Source organism: Lepidochelys kempii, chromosome 12 (assembly GCF_965140285.1).
Source record: "Lepidochelys kempii isolate rLepKem1 chromosome 12, rLepKem1.hap1, whole genome shotgun sequence".
In the NCBI taxonomy this organism is placed as follows: Eukaryota; Metazoa; Chordata; order Testudines; family Cheloniidae; genus Lepidochelys; species Lepidochelys kempii.
In genome coordinates this window covers 25,488,806-25,508,365 of record NC_136391.1, presented here as the reverse complement: position 1 = coordinate 25,508,365, position 19,560 = coordinate 25,488,806, and the positions used below count along the sequence as shown (strand labels likewise).

The 19,560-nt window shown below is 41.8% G+C and overlaps 1 protein-coding gene across 4 annotated transcripts in view; it reads left to right on the top strand.

Annotated features, from left to right (window-relative positions):
* GARRE1 (granule associated Rac and RHOG effector 1) overlaps positions 1-19,560 on the top strand; it is a 108,503-nt gene that overhangs the window by 24,991 nt on the left and 63,952 nt on the right. The gene's annotated exons all lie outside the window — the stretch shown is intronic.

Genomic DNA, 19,560 nt, shown 5'->3' with positions numbered 1-19,560 from the left:
TTCATTTTAGATACTTCATTAACATAATGAAACAAGCAGATTATGTCCTGAATGTGAGGACAGCAATAAAACACTGTATTGATTATTCTAAAATATGGCCTATCTTAAAAACTTAGTTCAAATAATTGTTTGAAATTACAGAGTAGCCTGTCAATTACCACTATTTATGAAGTTGCCAGTTGCAGTAATTTTATATCATGAGTTTGAGGTGCCACATTTTTTAGACAAAGGAAACGCAGTGGATCTAATTTACCTAGATTTCGGTAAGGAGTTTGATGCCATGCCACATGTGGAATTATTAGTTAAATTGGAAAAGATGGGGATCAATATGAAAATTGAAAGGTGGATAAGGAATTGGTTAAAGGGGAGACTACAGCGGGTCCTACTGAAAGGTGAATTGTCAGGCTTGAGGGAGGTTACCAGTGGAGTTCCTCAGGGATTAGTTTGGGGACCAATCGTATTTAATCTTTTTATTACTGACCTTGGCACAAAAAGTGGGAGTGCGCTAATAAAGTTTGCGGATGATACAAAGCTGGGAGGTATTGCCAATTTAGAGAGAGACCGGGATATCATTCAGGAAGATTTGGATGACCTTGTAAACTGGAGTAATAGGATGAAATTTAATAGTGAGAAGTGTGAGATTATGCATTTAGGGATTAAGAATGAGAATTTTAGTTATAAATTGGGAACGCATCAATTAGAAGTAACGGAGGAGGAGAAGGATCTTGGAGTATTGGTTGATCATAGGATGACTATGAGCTGCCAATGTGATGTGGCCGTGAAAAAAGCTAATGCGGTCTTGGGATGCATCAGGTGAGGTATTTCCGGTAGAGATAAGTAGGTTTTAGTACCGTTATACAAGGCACTGGTGAGACCTCACCTGGAATACTGTGTGCAGTTCTGGTCTCCCATGTTTAAGAAGGATGAATTCAAACTGGAACAGGTACAGAGAAGGGCTACTAGGATGATCCGAGGAATGGAAAACCTGTCTTATGAAAGGAGACTCAAGGAGCTTGGCTTGTTTAGCCTAACTAAAAGAAAGTTGAGGGGAGATATGATTACTCTGTATGAATATATCAGAGGGATAAATACCGGAGAGGGAGAGGAATTATCTAAGCTCAGTGCCAATGTGGATACAAGAACAAATGGATATAAACGGGCCATCGGGAAGTTTAGACTTGAAATTAGATGAAGGTTTCTAACCATCAGAGGAGTGAAGTTTTGGAATAGCCTTCCAAGGGAAGCAGTGGGGGCAAAAGACCTATCTGGCTTTAAGATTAGACTCGATAAGTTTATGGAGGAGATGGCATGATGGGATAACATGATTTTGGCAATTAATTGATCTTTAACTATTCATGGTAAATAGGCGCAATGGCCTGTGATGGGATGTTAGATGGGGTGGGATCTGAGTTACTACAGAAAATTATTTCCTGGGTATCTGGCTGATGAATCCTGCCCATATGCTTAGGGGTTAGCTGATCGCTGTATTTGGGGTTGGGAAGGACTTTTCCTTCAGGGCAGATTGGAAGAGGCCCTGGAGGTTTCTCGCCTTCCTCTGTAGCATGTGGCACAGGTCACTTGCTGGAGGATTTTCTGCTCCTTGAAGTCTTTAAACCATGATTTGAGGACTTCAGTAGCTCAGACATAGGTGAGAGGTTTTTCACAGGAGTGGGTGGGGGGGATTTTGTGGTCTGCGTTGTGCAGGAGGTCGGACTAAATGATCATAATGGTTCCTTCTGACCTTAATATCTATAACTTGCTTTCCTGGGCAAAGCTCCAACAGTTCACTGGTGAATCTATTGCTATTCAAATAGAGTAAGCCTATAAACCATTTGGAAAGTCTGCTTGTCAAAACACAAGAATTGTGGCATGGAGACATGAATTTCTATATTAGCTTGACGAGAAAAAGCTCATGTTTCACAACTGTCATGAGGCCTTTAGCCAAGGTATGTGCCGAGGTCAGCATTGTCCTGATATGATGTTTTCCTCTTTTTATTTTTAGAACTCAAAAGAATACATGCTACTTCACAGTATAGAACTCTTGTTTAGATAACCATAAGAAATAGCTCTTGGAAACAGGAGTGCCTGGATGCTGGATATTTTGTTTTGTTTTGTTTTTTTTTAAAGAGGGGAATTAGTGGGGAGGTGATAACATCGAAGTAAGCAGATGCTCTCAACTGTGTTACAAGGAATAAGAATTCTGGATTGAGTTTAGTATTTTCCTGGTACATTAGTGTTACTTAATAATGTTTAATATCCAAACGTAGAGTGAATAATTTATACATGGAAATATTTGGCCGCTATAGCTATTTCATTTGTACATACACACATCAGAAATAACACTGTTTAAAGAAAGATCATATTTGTAATTTTTTACTGGGATGCAGTGCAGTCTGAAGAGAATGTGGAACATCTAATCTTAAGCAGCATTACAATGAAATCAGAGAAGAAACGTGTATTTGTGGGAAAAAAAATTGTGGGTATTGAGTTGCACTTATATGTTTAGACAGATTCTTCTCTGCTACACTTATTGTTGGAAACATCTAAGAAGGGCATTCCTCTTATTAGTCTCGTAGTTACTTTAATATTCAGGGCTTGCTGTGTGCCATCAATCTACCTTACTTGTAGTGTTCATATATTACATAAAATATCTCTTCAGCCACTCACTGAAGGGTTTTAAATGGCTAACTGAATGAAGATAATTTATATTCAGATCATTGTTTCAATATCTTACTGAATACAGTCTTATCTATTAATCCTTCTATGTAACAGAAATAAGAACTAAAAGGTATAACAAAACCTAACTCATTAAAGGAGAGCCTGACTTCTCAAGGTCATGTCTATTCTAAAACAGGCCATGGGAATGCACTAACTAAAATCGGTCCATCTAAAAATATGGCTTAGAGATTTAGCAACCTTTTCAATAGAAATGCTCACTCAGATGTGTATAATCATATAAAAATAATGTAAACTGTAAATAACTGTTTAATATATATTTATGAAAATTAATTTCTATGCTTTCTAGAAAAGTTCTGCAGTATTTTTCTTATAGTCAAGTAACTGATTTACCATTAATTGGCTGGTTATAAACATCATGTCATTGTGATGTGCGGTTTTTATTACTGTTAAATTGAAATTGTTCAGACAAGTTTAAAACAAGGATATAAGGCACATGTCAGCTAGAGAAAATGCCCAGCAAAGCATCTCTTGTATTTTGGAAAAAAATTACAAGACTAGCTTTCTAATTCCATCAGTCCACCTAAATAGTAAATCTGTTAAAGTGCTTTCTTTGACCTGAGATACTCTACCATGATTCCCAGTGTTCAGAATTGGAACTTTCTGCTTTGATGTATATCACAAAGTAAGGCTACACTGACACTATCCATATAATCACTTTCCACAAATTAATAACACCAAACTGATTCCATAGAGACTTTGGTATCAGAATCTTATGCATTAAATTACTTTCCCTGCATAATATAATCTTAACCCCAGATTTTCAGATGTGCTCTACATGAGTTTGTGTACAAGTATAAAATGATGATTAATTAAATTTCTGTGGAGCAGCATCAGATTTGCATGTAATCTGTACAACTTTCTAAATATCCTTAAATAAGTCATCTTTATTCAGTAATTACAGTTTTCCTCAGCGGAAGTGATCCTGTCCTAAGCCTTTTCATATAATGAAGTGATTGAGGCATCTCTAGAGTGTGTTGGATCACTTCTTAGGATCAACTTCTGTGACCCTTACTCCTGTAGAAGAGCAATTCACTCTACAAATAGTCCCATTAAACCATTTTCTTAAATGGGACTAGTTGTAGAGTATTGTGTTTGAGCATGGTGATAAAAATCTGGCCCTTAATAAAGTCAGCACAGCAGTCAGAAATCGTGAGTAGCTTTGCAGAACTTTTTTTGCTTAGACTAAGGGCTTGTCTACATTTTCCTGCAGTGCAGATTATGGGGTATGAACTGCAGCACACACTGAAGTATTGTGCTGTAACTGCCCTGCGTAGACCTTGCTAGCACAAACTAAAAGGTTCATAGTTTGTTATAGGATTACATTAAAGTGCACTAGTTACCCTTTAGCAAGGTCTACACAGGGCAGTTACAACACAGTACTTCAGCATGTGCTGCAGTTCATACCCCCGTAGTCTGCACTGCATGGCCATGAAGACAAGCCGTTGGTTCCAGCGCTGCTGAGGCTCAGGATACCCAGAGTCTAAGTAATTGCTTTCTCACATTTTTCTATGTTTATATAAGGCAACATGACTGACTACTTACAGTAGTCTCTCTGGCATCTTTTCAGTTAGAAAATAGTCTGATTTTTGGGGTGGAAACGTTCAATGAAAAGTAGAATAGCTGGTCAGGTATACTTAATTTCTTTATGAAATTCGTAAGTTAGTACTTTGCGGTTGGTAGTTCTTTCATGCTATAGCCAAAACTGGATACATACTTATGGTTCAACCCTGCTAAATCAGTTATGTTTGGACTATTGTTAAGGGAGTCCATGGATTCCATGACTTTTATGTGTTAGATGAATTGACTTAGACACTTTGAGGATTTTTGTGGTTCGATGTGGTTGTAAACAATTGAACAACCTATCTTGAGAGCAGTAAAGTTAAACCATTAACTTCATGAGAGCCTAGCAGAGAGTAGGAGCCACATGAAAGCACCTAAATACCATGATGATGGGTGCCAAAAGAATGCTTATAGTAGTAGTAAAACTTTATGAATTTTCTTCTTCTGAAGCATCAGCAGAGTTAGGCCAATCGTCTTTCTTTTTAGGATCTTGTTAGTCTGTATCCACAAAAACAACGAGGAGTCCGGTGGCACCTTAAAGACTAACAGATCTCCCACCGGACTCCTCGTGGTTTCATTTTAGGGCAGCTCCACTATTCTTAGTTGTGAGCAATTACCACAGCAAATACACTATTCTTATTGGCAGAAAGTTTTTTGTTGAAAACATTTTAAAAATAAGGGTTAATTTTCCTTCTCTTCCTTCAGCCATTAGTGGAGGACATACTATTACTAGTGCCTCATCAGGAACCTATCTATTCAGTTTGAGTGTAATGGATTAGTTGATCTTTTATGTATGGAAAAACAGTAATAAGTTAGTCATGAATACTAATACCTTCCAGATATTACTTTGTAATCTGTTGTCATACAAGCAATTACTTTAAGCAAAATAAATATGAAAGAAAAAACTCGAGTTCAAGATGCATGTTACACACTGGATCACAGATAACAGGCGGTGGTTTGTTTTAATATGCTTTGATAAGGGCACTAGGTACTTACTTTTGCTCATATTGCCAAATAAAACAAAGTGTCTGTAAAGTGCTGCCTCTAAAGCTATCATGGTACGATAGCTTGAAAGTACTGCAGTACTGAAGCTAACTGCTGAACAAACTACTCAGTAATGGCTTTCAATTGACTAGATTAATTCTCAAGTTATGGAGAAGACTCCTGCAAAGTGTTTGGTCTTCCTCCATCTTCCCGCACCAAAATCCTGAAACTTCTATTGATAGCAGCTTTTCAGGGCAGGGTCTTGTCTCTGTATGTTTTTGTAAGATATCTGTTACCTCTGGGCAATACTATAAAACAAATATCAGCCAAAGTAAAATCATTAGCACAAAGGAGTTAATATTGGCTTGTTTTGGGAAGGTCACTTTAGAGATCCAACAAAGCTATTCCATCACCCAAGAACATTTAAAACCCAGCCATATCTTAGCAGTAGTGATACTGGCTTTGTCTATACTAGCCTTTTCCCTTTAATTTTCTATCACTGGCAAAGTTCTTCCACTGGAAGCCATGGTTGGAGAGTTAGCATAATAAATTCACTAAAACCCACTTGTAGTTTCTAGACCTTCATTTTTATATCTGTTGATATAAAATTGAAATATTTACAAATAAACTTGCTTACTAGTTACAGGTCTGATTACATTTGTCTTTTACTCTGTTAAGGTGAACAACTTATTTTACTACTAGAAACAAAATTACTACTTGTTAAAAAGTATCTTGCACCAGCCAAAAGCTAGTCAAAGAAATTACTAGTAGTTTATCTTAACAAAAGGTAAAATTGCGTTCAAGACAGTTAAATTAGAAAAGGTGTGTAAAACAAAATATACTACTTTTATGTTAAATATTTAATATACAGATAACTAATATATGAGGACATAAATAGCTCTATATTGTAACTTTCTGCAGAGGTTACCAGGTTTACAGTCAATAGGTTGGTTGTTGGTTATTACTATGCTTATGACAGTTATCTTCAAAAATCTGTCATTTAGAACTTACTTGTGTAGCCTGTATATGTTCTTCGAGTGCTTTCTCATGTCGATTCTATTTTAGGTGTGTGTGCGCCCACGTGCACAGTCTTCGGTGATTTTTGCCTTAGCAGTATCCATAGGGTTGGCTGTGGCGACCTCTTGAGTGCCTTGCTCATGTGTCAGTATATTAGGTGCCACCGGCCCTATGCGCACTCAGTTCCTTCTTACCGCTTGTGGCAGTTGGTCGGAGTGCTTCTTTCCCTTGCCTAGCAAGTGGTTTCTCCTTTGATTAATGTTTTAAGAGTTTTGTAAATATTTTTGTTGACAGTAGTTAGCTTAGTGAAGTAGTTGTTAAGCACTGTAGTTAGTAAGGGTGTGTCTACACTTTCTGGTGATCGATCCACTGGGTGTCGATTTAGCAGGTCTAGTGATCGCTCTCCCATAGACTCTGGTACTCCACCGGAACGAGAAGTGTAAGGTAAGTCAATGGGAGAGTTTCTCCCATCAACCCAGCGCGGTGTAGACACCGCAGTAAGTCGACCTAAGCTACGTCGACTCATGTAGCTGAAGTTTTGTAAGTTAGTTCGACTTAGCTCCGTACTGTAGACCAGGCCTTAGTTAAGGTCCCTGTGGGGACTTTCCCCAGGCAGGGCATGCCCTGGTCTCTAGGTTTTAAGCCCTGTGCTTACTGTAACAGGCCTATGCCTGTTAGCGACCCCTATAGCAGAAGTCTGAAGTGCTTGGGGGAATCACAAGTAAAAGAAAAGTGTCACACCTGTAAGAACTTTTGTCCCAAGGCACAGAAGGAGAGTGACATCTGTTTGAGGGCCCCCTCACTGGTGCCTAAGAAGAAATTGAAGAAGCGTGACTTGGCACTGAGCAAGAGAAAACAAGGGGCATTGGGTAAAGGACCCTGTTTGGACTACCCACCCTCCCCGGAGCCACATGGGGGTGCCCCCCCATTGGGCCTTCTAGCCCCCTGAGGGGGTCTGCCACCGACTCCAGGGAGTGGTAGAGGTCCCAGACTCTTGGCAGAGCTGCTGCCTTCCCAGGTTCTCCCGGCACCTAGAGAGCAAAGCCTAATCTCCTAGCTCAGCTGGCACTGCATCTTGCGATGACCCTAGCAAAGGCTCCCTACAAGGGAAGCCAGCAGTAACACCCTCCCAGAGGGCGAGTGAAGGCTGCTAGTCTTCGGAGCAGAGGCAGTGCTCTCCATCACTGCGTCTCAGATATCTGCGTCAACCCAGGTCGTCAGTTCGCTGCTTCAGATTGCCAGAACCGTGTTCCTGGTCTCTGCCCTGTTGATGAGGCTCACCCAGAGGGAGATACCTGTCACCGTATGGCTGGTACCGGTCATCGTCCTGCCAACCATCTCCTTGACAGGGATCGCTGACACCTAGGCCATAGGAATGTTCCCCAACACGATACCGATCCCCCCCCGCTGCTGGCACCGATCTGCTTATTCAAGCCATTGTTCATCTACAGCGACGGTTAGCTTCCACAGTTTCACATGAGCCAGGACATGCTTTTTCCAGTCTTCCCAAAGCCTCTGAGGAGAACCATAGATTACACTCTCTGGTTGTCAGGAGAGCACTAGCCTTTTATATTGAAAGGACCAAGCTGTTTCGTAAGTCGACGCAGCTGTTCGTCACAGTAGCAGACAGTATAAAAGATCATCCGATGTCCACCCAGAGGATTTCATTGTGGATCACTGCCTGTATCTGGTTTTGCTATGAACAGGTGAAAGTGCCTCCTCCGGCGATTGTAACTGCCCACTCGACTAGAGCACAAGCCTCATCGGTGGCCTTCCTGGCTCAAGGGCCTATTCAAGATATATATTCAAGATATCTGCTGGGCCATTACCTGGTCATCTATCCACATGTGCACATCTCATTATGTGCTTACCCAGCAAGCCCAAGACAAAGCTGGCTTCAGTAGAGCAGTGTTGCAAGCCGCACCACCGTGAACTCAAAGCCCACCTCCAGGGATACTGCTTGTGAGTCATCTAGAATGGAATCAACATGAACATGCACTCGAAGAAGAAAAAACAGTTACCTACCTTTCTTAGCTGTTGTTCTTCAAGATGTGTTGCTCATGTCCATTCGATTACCCGCCCTCCTACCTCTCTGTTGGAGTTGTTAGCAAGAAGGAACTGAGAGGACGTAGGGTTGGCGGCTCCTAAGAGGGCACAACAGCTGACCCTCTGGATATAGCTAAGGCAAAAATCTCTGACTGCACGTGGGTGTGCACACACCTAGAGTGGAATGGACAGGAGCAACACCTCTCAAAGAACAACAGTTATGAAAGGTAGGGGGTAATTGTTTTTGTTGTTGCTTTTTTATCTCTTTTATATTTTTTGAATTACATCACTATCCCTGTAGTGAAGCTTTGTGCTGAACTACCTTTGCAGAATTACATTTATTGATGTTACTTATCAGTCAGAAATTCCATTATTTTGTGATCCAAATTGTAATCATCATGCTGTTGGCACTACTAATTCTCAAGTTGAGAGTACTGGAGAAGTTCGGATTGAAAATAGAATTGAAATAGCATCAGTGGAAAAATGGAGTTGAAATTTGCCTTTTGAATGCTAAGTTAATATTTATTCCATTTCACTTCTGGTACACATTGGTGTTAATGTCCTTGTCAGCACTTTAGAAGAATATACCTATTCAGTAGAGTGCAGGGGTACTTAATTGCTTTTTGCTGAAGTCAAGATTTCTTGTTCAAGGTATAGTCAAGGTCCAGACTCCAGAGAAAATGATTAAAAAAACCCAATAATGATAATCAGTAATTAAAAAGATTTCAGGGTCCATTCAAAAGCATCTAGCGGATTTGGCCTGCGATCCACCTATTGACTACCCCTGCTGTAGAGACTAAACTTGCTCTATAGCTGTGGATTTAATATACATGGTTTAACTCAGGATACTGTAAAAACAGAAAACCAAAACCCAGCTACACAACAAAAGATCAAAGTCATTTAGTTTCAAAGTTATAATACTAATGCCTCTTCAAACCCAAAACATCCTTTTTTCTGTAGTTGGAAGTTTTTTCTTTTCATTCTTACTATTTTTATAAAATAGACATGGATGGTATTACTTTTTTTTTTAAGTAGTTCCCTTAACCTACGTATTTTCTAGGAGCCTGAAACTTCATCTAAAAGAAATAATGTTCAGAGTGTCCATACCAGTTCATTTGGATCCTTAACGACTACGACTGTTTTCCCACAAGGGAGAGAGAGCCAAAAGTTTAAAAAACAAAACACAAACCAAGAAAACCCATTCCTCCTCCCCCACTAGGCACCCCCCTACCGCCTGACCAGGACACTGACTTTTCCATGTGACTGAAGCTTTGCTACATTTTACCATCTCTTGGTTATTTCCAATATGCTGCACATGTGGCTATACTTGCAGACCGCTCCCATGTAAACAAAAATATCTAATAAATGCTGTTTTTTCTTTGTGATTGCACATGTCCATTTCATTTCATGCAGGTGCGTGCCCAGTGCTCTGTTGCCAGAGATTTTTCCCCTCAGCAGCACCTGTCAGGATGGTGCTCGGGCCCTCTACTGCCTCACGCTGCTGTGCGATGGTATGAAGGGCAGAGCTGCTCCCAAATCCACCCCCAGTTCCTTCTTACTGTCCGTGATGGTTGTTGCTACCACTAATTTCCCTTGTTCTACATTTATATATAGTATGTGTGCTCATTAATAGTTAATAGTTTTAGTGTTAGAATAGCTACGTAGTAGGTTTCCTTTATTGAGGTAATTTTTTTGTACTCTTCAGCTCCCATTGTTTGGGTATTGGAACCCAATGCTGAGGAATTCCTCGGTTCTGAGGCTTCAAGCCCTATGATGCATACAAGAAGCAGAGGCTGGCTAGTGATTCACACTCCAGGTGCTTGAAGTGCCTAGGAGAGGCTCATGTCAGAGACAGGTGCCAAATCTGCAGGGACTTTAAGACCAGAACTAAAACGGACAGAGAAGTCAGACTAAAACATCTTCTGATGGAGGCAGCCCTGGGTTCACACTCTGAGCCTCCCTATTTGGGGTGGGTCCCGAGCATGTCTGCTCTGGTTAGGAGCACTCCTGTTTTGACAGACTCTCAGTGCCGGTCTCCTTCTCCGGTACTGAGGAAGAGGCTCCAAAAGACTGTGTTGAAGGATTCAGTATCTGGGAGACTGAGGTCCCTAACACTACAGTCCAGAAAACATGCTGCAATGAGGGGAGAGTGCACTCAATGCCGAGGCACTTGCTGATGCAGATAACTGCTCAGGCAGGGTCGTTGACTCTGATGCGGATACCAGTCTCATTGAGACAGACTCCTAAGGCAGCAGCATCTGGCTCAGCCGTGCAGTCTTCATTGGCTCCACAATTGCAAGAGACCATCCTAGTGCTGTCAATATATGAAGCATAGGCTGCTGAGTCTGTTGGTACCGGTTTCACTGGAGGGTCAAGAATTATCCTGCCTGGCACCAACAATTACTTCTCAGGATTTGCCATCTACTGAAGTTGAGTATCCTGCACCGGGGGCACCAATGGACAGTCTAGTACCTCCGTGTATGGCGCCCTCAAGAGGCAAACCGGCAATGATATCACCAGTGCCCTTTTCTCCAGACTCCAGGCACCAACAGTAACAGTTCCTCCTTGTTCAGATGAATCTGTTTCATCATCCGAGTAGAAAGTCACCTCATACGTGTCATGGCTGCATCACATTAGTCACCTGCTTCCCTCCGAGCAGTTACCATCCCTGGCACCCAGCAGAAGCTCCTTCTCGGCTTATCAGTAGTGTCCATGGTCAGGAAGGAATTGGGTTTCGGGACTATACCAGTGGCCATTTTGAAACCCTTGGGGGGTTCCACTTGACTCCAGGTAATTTCCACACCCTCCCCATTGTAATTCCTCTAGTAGATGTTGCGGTCCTCCCTGCTGAGCAATAGGAAACGGTTCCTAGTATTGGGCTCGGGACTGGAATTGAACAATCTGCTCTGGTGAAACTGCTCCCTCTTGCAAGAATTGGGGGAAGCTCCATCTCACCCAGCCCTGGTGTCTTCCTCCTCATAATCTGACGAGGCTGTAGTGTCAGGGTGTTCCACGTCTCCAATGGATGATTACCAGGCCTACCAGGACCTTCTAATAAGAGTGGCTTCTGCCTTAGATATTCAGGTGGCAGTGGTTCAAGAGACATCTCACAGATTGGTTGATATCTTGGCAACTGTGGGACCTTCTTGAGTGTTGCTCCCTATTAATGAGACTATTCTGGAGCTCACCAAAGTGCTGTGGCAAACTCCATCTTCCCTACCTCCCACAGCAAAAAGAACCGAGCAGAGGTATTATGTTCCCTCACAAGGTTTTGAACATTTTTACAATGACCCCCCTTGAGGGTCTTTAGTTGTCTCATGTGTCAGTGAGAGAGAGCACCGGGGTGAGCAAGCATCTGCCCCAAAGTCAAAAGATGCAAAGAAGCTTGGTCTCTTTGGCAGGAAACTGACAGCTGAGCTGCAGCTCAGGATTGCCAATCAGCAAGCATTGCTGACTTGCTATAACTTTAACGTTTGGGATAACATTTTAAAATTTATGGACAAGTTGCCAGAGGAGGTGGTACAGGAGTTTCTTGCTATGGTGGACAAGGAAAAGTTAGTAGCCAGGCCCTTGCTTCAAGCTGCTTTGGATGCTGTGGATAGAGCCATGGCCATTACAATGCATAGATGATTCAAGCTTCATTCTCTCCTCCGGTTGGGAGCCATAGAGGAGTTTCCTGAACTTCAAAGGGGGAGGGGTTTTTATTTGTACTATATCCTTATCCTAAAAGCAAAATGAGGTCTAAGATCTATACTAGACTTGCAACAGGTTAACAAAGACCTAAAGAAAATTTAAGTTTCATATAGTTACACTGGCTTCCATTATCTCTTCCCTTGATCCTGGTAACTAGTATGCTGCCCTTGACTTAAAGAATGAGTATTTCCATGTGACAATACATCAAAGCCACTAGAAATTCCTCAGGTTTTTGGTCAACCGGTCTCACTACCAGTTTACAGTCCTGCCATATGGCCTGTCCACAGCCCCATATGTGTTCACAAAGTGCTTGGCAATGGTGGTGGTGATCATGAGGAAATCAAGAATTCAAGTGTTTCCTTGCCTGGATGATTGATTGGTGAGAGGTCAGTCCAAGGGCCAAGTACTGTCCAGCATGGTTGTGATCCAGTACATCTTCGGCACACTAGGATAGCTCATCAACGAGGAAGAATCAACTCTGTCACCTGTACAAGGGATAGAGTTCATAGGAGCAGCCTTGGACACTATGGAAACCAAGGCCTTCCTCCCACAAACCAGTTTCCAGACTATCATGGCCATTTCTTTAGTTCTGAAGGCCCACCCTGCCACAACAGTAACGAATTGCCTCAGCCTTCTGTGACATATGGCCTCATGTACTTACATGGTTCGGCATTCCAGGCTTCACCTCAAGAATCTGCAAAGATGGCTGAGCTTGGTGTACTTACCCGTTTATCATCTGAACACAGTGGTTTGGGTGCCTACACAAATCTTAGCCTCTCTGGACTGGTGGACACACCCATCCAATCTGTTTGCTCCTCCTCAACCTACTTTGACCTTATTTATGGACACTTCCACACTAGGTTGGGGGTCAACCTAGGTTTTAACTCTCCACATAAATATAAGAGAATTGAGAGCCATTCAACTCGCTTGTCATACTGTCCTTCCCCATAACAGCGGACAGAATTTGCTAGTACTTACAGACAATACAGCAGCCATGTTCTATGTGAATAGGCAAGGAATGGGAGAGTGACTCTGCTATGCCAGGAGGCAGTGCTACTGTGGGACTTTTGTATCACCAATTCAATCCCCCTCAAAGTCTCCCACCTTCCAGGCATCCAAAAGAGTCTGGCAGAGCAGGTCTTTCACCAGCCACCACAAGTGGTCTCTTTACCCAGATGTAGTTAGGTTCATTTTCCAACTATGGGGCATTTTTAACCAAAATCATAGGACTGGAAGGGACTTTGAGAGGTCGTCTAGTCTAGTCCAGTCCCCGGCATTCATGGCCGGACTAAGCATTATCTAGACCATCCCTGACAGGTGTTTGTCTAACCTGCTCTTAAAAATCTCCAATGATGGAGATTCCACAACCTCCCTAGGCAATTTATTCCAGCGATTAACCATCCTGACAGGAAGTTTTTAGTTTTTTCTAATGTCCAACCTAAACCTCCCTTGCTGCAATTTAAGCCCATTGCTTCTTGTCTTTATCCTCAGAGCCTCAAATCAACAGGATGTGTCATCGGTTTTGTTGACGAGCAGGTCAGGGTCCAGGATCTCTCTTGGACACTTCCCTGTTGCCCTGGACGGACAAGCTTCTGTACTCATTCCCTCCTGTTCCACTGCTATCCAGGGTGTTGTTAAAAATTAAGTAGGACCACACCCAAGTGATACTCATAGCACTAGTGTGGCCTCACCAACCTGGTCTTCCATTCTGCTGAGCCTCTCAGAAAAGTCTCCTTTGATACTACTGCTGGATCCGGACTTGATCTCACAGGACCATAGTTGTGTCCTCTGTCCCAACCTAGAGGCCCTTCAGGTGACAACCTAGATGCTCTTTGGTTGACACCTCAGGAGATATGTTCAGAGTGGGTGCAAGACTTGCTCTTGAATAGAAGAAACCCTTCTACTGGGTGTATTTACTTGACAAAATATAAGAGAGTCTCCATCTGGTCCCTGCAGAAAGGAATTTCTCTGGTCTGGGCTTCAGTACAACAAGTTTATTATATCTGAAACAGCAAGATCTGGCCATTAGTTCCATCAGGGTCCACCTGGCAGCTAAGTTCCCTCTAAGCTGCGCAGATGTGCAGCAGGCTATCAAGGGCTGTACAGGCAGGGAGAAGCGCCTCTCTCCCCGCCGCAGCCCTGGGGCAGCCTGTACCCCAAACTCCTCATCCCTGGCCTCACCCCAGAGCCTGCACCCCCTGCCCTAGCCCAGAGCCCTCACACCCCAACACTCTGCCTTAGCCCTGAGCCCCCTCCTGCACTCCAAACCCCTCATTCCTGGCCCCATCCCAGAACCCTCATACCCCCAGCCAGAACCCTCACCCCCCTACACCCCAACCGTCTGCCCCACCCTGCCACACATCACCTCCATATTAGTGTACATAATAAAATTCATTCTGCACATGGACATAAAAAAATTAGAGGGAACACTGCCTGGCAGCTAACTCTGTTTTCCACCTTCCAATTGGTAATCACTCTTTTTTTCCAATCCCACGTCAGTCAGGTTTTTGAAGGGCCTGGACCAGTGATATCCCCAAGTAAAGGCTCCTCTTTTCCCCTTTGGACTTGAACCTCATATTGGCAAAGCTAGTGGATCATCCCTTTGAGCTGTTAGCTACATGTTCAGACAAGGTAGCCTTTTTGGTAGTTCTCATCACAGCCAGGAGAGAGGATGAATTACATGCTCAAATCTCTGGACCTCTGTGTATAACCGTCTGCAAGGACAAGTATACCTATGACATCATCTGAAGTTTGTCACCAAACTGGTGTCTGACTTCCACATCAGTCAGGCAATATATATACCAACTTTCTTCCCAAAACCTAATTCTTATAATGTGTGGAGTCTTTTTTCATCCTTATATGTTAAGGGAGTGTTAGTATAGTACTTGGGCAGGACTAAACCATTCAACTTGTCTGCAATTGCCACAAACAATTGCAAGGACAATTTAAAGGGACTTTTGGTCTCTTCTCAAAGAATCTAATGATGGCTCTCTTCTTACATTGGCTATTTCATAGAACAAACGTGTGCAACTTTTCTGAACAGGGAACTAGCACATTCAGCTGGATCTCACACAGCCTCTGCTGCCTTTCTAGTCCAGGTGTGTATTTTGGACATTTGGACATTTTGTGCCATCTCTCAGGAATCTAGAGAAGATGCCAGATTTAGACAGATAGTCCTTTGATCATTATTGAGGTAGATTCCAATCCTATCTCCAGATTGACCTGCTTGTGAGTTATCTGAAGTGGAATGGACATGTGCAATCATTCAAAGAAGAAGAAATGGTTACTAACGTATTCCATAACTGTTGTTCTTAAATGTGTTTCCAGAGTCTGTTCAGTTAAAAAGGAACTGTGGGGGTTAGGAGTGGCTCTGCCGTTTTAGTAGTGCAGGGCCGCAGAGGATTGCGTGCACTGCCCCAACAGGTACTACTGAGGGGAAAAAGCTCCAACAGTGCACTGGGCATGCACACATGTGTACACGTCCATTCCGCTTCAACACGTCTTGAAGAACAACAGTTACAGAATGGGTTAGTAATGGTTTCTTCTCATGTTGAACTTATTACACTTATTCTGTAGACCAGGGATCGGCAACCTTTGGCACACGACCTGCCAGGGTAGGCCCCCTGGTGGGCCGGGTCGGTTTGTTTACTTGCCGCGTCTGCAGGTTCGACCGATCGCGGCTCCCACTGGCCACGGTTCGCCATCCCATGCCAATGCGGGAGTGGCAAACCGTGGCCAGTGGGAGCCGTGATCGGCCGAACCTGCGGACGCAGCAAGTAAACAAACTGGTCCGGCCCGCCAGGGGGCTTACCCTGGCAGGCTGTGTGCCAAAAGTTGCCGATCCCTGCTGTAGACATCATAGATTTCCCTGGCTATCAACTTGTTTTTAATCGTAATTCTAGGTGTTGATCTAGGAAGCCTTAAGGTTTGGATCCTGACTGCTACCTATTTTAGGTCTGATCCAAAAGCTTTTTCTTTCCACTCTGCCTTCCCACCCATTCATATTAATAGTTCAGGCAGCTGAGATGCACATTCATAAATTTCCCGATTTTGAGTTCTGGGGATGGAGGAGCAGGGGCTGGTGTGTAAATTTTATTTTTTCATTCTTGTGGTCTGAATAACTCCACTGATATCAGTGGGATGATTTTGGGTTCACAGAGGATTTATATTGTGGAATTTGGCCAGGTGTATGCTCTTCGGGAGGCCCTTGAGTCAGGCAGTTTGCTGACCTTCAGGCCCTGCAGCAGGTTTTGTTTGCTCAGGCTTTTGCTGAGTAAGTAGTCTGACTGGGTCGTATGGTGTTTTTTTCTTTTGGGGTGGGGGGCGGTTTTTTCCCCCCTCTTCTTTTTGGCTTGGAGTTCTCTTTTGAGGAGTTAGCTGAACTGAGTTACATTCAGATTTGACTTCTTAAACTACGATGAATGTACCTAGAAACTGACGGGCACATGTCTTACAAATCTAAAATAAAATAAAACACCCTAGTACACCATTTGGAAATAAGATGGTCTTTTTAAGAGACTTACAAAAATGTGCTTGAGTTGACAGACACTCATATCATATCTCATTCTTATGTATGAGTTATGACCATAACTCCCCACACACTGAGAGGATAATAGACCCCATTGAGAATTCCATCACATCAGTTTCAGAACACTAGTCAGAGCCCCCCCCCCTTTTTTTTTTTTTAATATGGAATGTCACTTTAATGATCCACAGATTTCACAAGATTAGTCTACAAACCTCTTACTTGGATACTAAATGGAAGTGACTGAAAGCAAATCTATTTCAGGCAGTCAGTATCCACTCTGAGCCTTATTTATTTTTCAACTCATAGATTCCCGTATCTGTAAATCTATTGTTTTATGTTAATAGTACATAGACAAAGTAATTTTACTATAAATACATACATCAAGGAATTCAACTTTGATTTGCAGTTATAGATTTTTCTGGGACTAACTTCCTCCGGCTCATTTTTATGAATATCACCATTGTCTCCAAAGTGTAGTACAAACTGGATATTTACATTTTTGACTGTTAATATGCTGTTCTTGTATAGTCATAATGAAATCCTTTGAGTTCTTTCTAAAATGGCAGGAGATGGCTGACTATAATGAGCAAACTGTTGTAATATGGAGCCTACAGATTTTTCAGAGTTACACTGGATTCATGGACTCAAACAATAGCATGAAAAAAAATGAGTGAAAACAATGTTATGGACTGAAGAAAAGCTATAGAAAGAGAGAAAAGGCAGAGTGGAAAGATGGTTCACTTTTATTTTGTGAAATATATGTTGCAAATTTAATTGTGGTGTGTGTAATATATGCATGTAGTATTACACACATACTCAATGTCAAGAATAACAGTAAGGTTTGGAGCATTCTTGACAATTAAGATTAGATGATTTTAGGGTACTAAGGACTTCCAGGTGTCCTAAAGGTCGTCTTATGTTGTTTTTTCTTATGGATATACCCATGATGGCACTATTTAAAAATGCAATAAGAATGAAAAAGTTATTTTGTGAAACTTGAGCCCCAAATTATAACTAAATTTTCTGCTTGGAAGTAGTTTATTTTCTGAGCATGAGTGTCAGTTCCCCTTCAACAAAAAATTCTGAAAAGCAAAGTCTATATATGTCATATTCAGAGCATTGAACTAGCACATGGGAATGTGACAGTGAAGTGATTATTCTGTTATCTTTTTTCAAACAGACAGAAATGTTCCAAAAATAAAAATACTTAAAAATCCTAAGATTTTGGCCAAATGTTGGTTATCATTTTACTCTTCAGAGTAACACAAATATTCACTGTGTGTACAAATTGATAACCCGCTTTCTTGTTCTCAGTACATTTGTACGCAATCAGGAAAACTGACATTTTAATCAAGCTTTCCCCAGGGCATTGTAACTTGTCTAGCAAGGAGGAAAAAAAATTACATCACTGCATTTTGAAATGTTGAATTGGGAGACTGAGAGTGAGAAAATAATCCCTGAAAACACGCGTTAATGCTTCAGTGTAACATTTGAAACAAAAAGCAGTAATAGTGTGCATATGGAAAAAGCTAGCATCATGTACATTTTTAAAAGTGGCTTCTAAATTATTGTTCAGTATCTCAGTGATAGCCACTACTGGTTATGGTTTCTTGAAAATACTTTTGAGTGACAACTGTACTTATTGATCATTATTTTAATGGCAGGTTATCCTTCCCACTGTACTTGGATCCATTCTTCCTCCTCAGTTAGGAGACACCCTGCTCTCTGTGTGAGCAGTTGGTTATTGACAATTAAGTCGTGCATGTGAAACATTTTCAATATTTACATGAATAAACAAAAATCTATTGCGTATGAAAATAATAGTGGAAACTTAAAATTATAATGAATGCTAAAATCTATTTTTGCAACAATTTTGAAATGTCATAGCTTTCATATACTAAGTTGAGTCAACAGACAAAGGAACGTGTTTAAGAATGCAAATGCTCCTCACTAAAGCATCAGAACTGTTTTAAAAAACAAAAACAAAAAAATTAAACATGGGAAACCATTTATAAATCATAACCGCTATTGCTCCCAGGAGAGCATCTGCAAGTATATTGTCCTTGCGCTATAGATGATTATATTTATATAGCGAGAAAAGTATGGTTAATAATTATTAATAGTTTAGCTATTGTCTGACCAAATTATCGTGCCTGGCATTGTACCCTGAAAACTGCCAAAACCCATCTTTGGTGGATTGTCAGAGGAAGCAGTTTCCACAAAAAGTGATGGCCATTTGCTGATAAAGTTCTGGAAAGTACCTTGTAAGGAACTCTGACAGAGCTGCTCAGCTGATCTTTACTACTGGGACAGAATATAGACTGATAGGTCAAGAGAGTTGTTTGTATATCTTAAAGATTTTATTTTATACTCCAGGGGGAATTTTGCACCAAAAAATTAAAAATTCTGCACTCAATATTTTAAAATGTTGCATATTTTATTTGTCAAAATAACAATATAGGCTTGCAAGTTTCAATTATTTTGGTAATTTATTTCAGAATACCTGTCAGCAAGTATGTCTGTAATAATACATACAACAAAAAAGATCCAGGAAATGTTTTTTGGACAAATAGGCATATTAATAAAGAACTTTGAAAAATAATTCATTTAAAATACAATACATAAACATATTTCCCGCCCCCCTCAGAAGCAGTGCAAAGGCTTGGGAGAGTCAGGGGTAATAGACAACTAGAGGGAGCGGGAAGTTGAATGAACTTGGAGGGTTATTGTGTGTGGGTGAGAAGTATGGAACAGGTTTTTATTTGGGGTGGGGGGGCGAGGGATTGTTAAGGAGCCTCCCCCATGCAGACCGTGGCTGACCCCTAGCCTCTCTGTCAGGCACATCTGCCCCTGTCTCCATGTGTCCCTGCACCCCCTCCCCCAGTCCTCATGTGGCCCTGCAACTCCACTCCCAATCAGTCCCCACCCCAGTCTGTCCCCCAGTAGCCTTTCTGAACCCCAGTCTGTGATCCCCCAGTAGCCCAATGTGCCCC